At 39.0% G+C, this 1,997-nt stretch overlaps 1 protein-coding gene across 1 annotated transcript in view; it reads right to left on the reverse strand.

The window, feature by feature from the left end:
• puraa (purine-rich element binding protein Aa) overlaps window positions 1-1,282 on the reverse strand; it is a 7,069-nt gene extending 5,787 nt beyond the window's left edge. The window contains exon 1 of the mRNA XM_046868109.1: window positions 1,135-1,282. The gene's annotated coding sequence lies outside the window, so the exon portion shown is untranslated. The remainder of the gene's footprint in view (window positions 1-1,134) is intronic.
• Window positions 1,283-1,997: the final 715 nt, after the last annotated feature.

Consider the following 1,997-nt stretch of genomic DNA (forward strand, 5'->3'; position numbering starts at 1 on the left):
AAACAAAACAAAAAACAACTCCGTTTTCTTGATGATTCATAATTTGGGCGAGGCAGAAACGTTAAAACTGATAATGTAATAGTGTAGTTAGTTTCGAAATACTCGTACAATGTCAGGTTTTATTTGGTAATTTTTAAATAAGCTCTTCAGTTTTCATGAAACCTACAATGCATTATAAATTATAATGCAAATAAAATCTCCGCCACAATCTCAATTATCATATAATAAAACATTGCCCTGGATTATTTTAATAGTAAAATCAGTTACAGAAAGATGGACGTTTTAATGCAATATTGTTGGGGGTATTTTTGTTTGTTTGTTTTTTATTAATGCCTAAACTCCGCCTGTCATTAAATGATTATGAAACTGAAGACGGAAAAAAACGAAAATATAGCAAAATTAATATTACCATGTTCAGCAATTATTAAATGAAGACTGTCATTTTTGTAATAGCTATAAATATTTATATATCGGTAAACAACAAAACAACAGCTGGACCCAAATGAGAGTTAATTGCCCACTGTCGGTGTTTTTTTCCGTGTGTGTGTTAGAGTCGGTTTGTAAATTCCATGTAATAAGCATTCACTTATGAACTTCAACAGAACTCATCGACTATTTAAACTTCATTCTACAGTCCTGCTGAAGGGGGTCTTGCCATCGAAAATTTATCACACGAAACCGTGAAATTCTGCCAGTGGCAAACCTGCTCGACCCGAAAATAACTTTGTTCGAGCAAAAAAGTGTGCAAAAGCTGGTACACAAGAGAATGACAAGACATTATGTATCATGGGGTTTTCCAAACATTTTGACATACTTACAATAAAAAAAAAGAAAAAAAAAAAAAGGTTGTGTATTCAGCATGCACTTTTTTTTTCAAGCGCAACAGTCTGCACCTTTTTAAAACTACATACCGAGTTTTTTACGCAAAGTGCAAATAAACTCGATTCTGGTAATTTAGAAGCGATTGCATTGCGTTTAAATATGTGCGAAGCTCATAGGCAGCTACGCGGTCCTTTTTTCTTTCTTTTTTTTTACCCCACATCTCTTAGTCTGCATGCAGCAAGTGCGTTTAAGCGCCATTGCAGCAAGGCGGGTGAAAAAAAGACGCCAAAAAAGCAAGCTGCGAAGGCCTACCGTGAACACTAGCGCGTCTCCCTTTTCGCCGCTCCACAAGATGGAACGAAAGAGCGAGTCGTGCCACGGAGACGGACGCACGCGAGTCTTGCACGCCGTACGGCGGCCGTCTGATGTCAGCACGCTGCCGGTGGAGACAAACAGCGAGGGAGCGAGAGAAAGAGAAAGACAGCAAAAGGCGCCCCCTGCCGTCTTATTTGTGATATTACAGCCACTGTTAGGAATGGTTTCTGCGCATGGCGCTACCGACTTACTGCATCATCGTCACTGTCAGTGTTATGCTTCGAGTGAATTTGAGTGAATAAAACTACCGAAAAAGGGAAATGGAGTGTGTGTGTGTGTGTGTGTGTGTGTGTGTGTGTGTGTGTGTGTGTGATCATAATACAGGAATAAATAAAGCCAATGAGGACACACTAATTCAGACACTAATCACCCACCTCCATTAAAGCACTCAGGTCTTCCGGAACACGACCCCAGTGCTATTAGACTGACGTCAGAAGCGACCATGTAATATCAGTGAAGCTAGTATAATACACGAATTAATAAATCAAGATACATCATATATAAAGCATATGCATTTGACATATTACGACAAATAAGCTGCTACTGATCCTTAAACTGCTCGAATTGCTCATCATTGGACCACATTTGGCCAACAGCACACTTGCCATTGCCACATCTGGCCGTATATGTTCCTTAACTCAGGCATATTTTGTCCACATTCCTCTGCTTTCCTGACATAGTTTGGGACACTTTGTGCACTGTTGTGCATCTATTATAGTTGAGAAGAACTCAAATTAATACTAAATAATTGCCTTCATTTTTAAGTTTCAGAACCATGGACAGTACTTGCTAAATGTCAG

Source organism: Silurus meridionalis, chromosome 15, assembly GCF_014805685.1.
Source record: "Silurus meridionalis isolate SWU-2019-XX chromosome 15, ASM1480568v1, whole genome shotgun sequence".
Classification (NCBI taxonomy): domain Eukaryota; kingdom Metazoa; phylum Chordata; class Actinopteri; order Siluriformes; family Siluridae; genus Silurus; species Silurus meridionalis.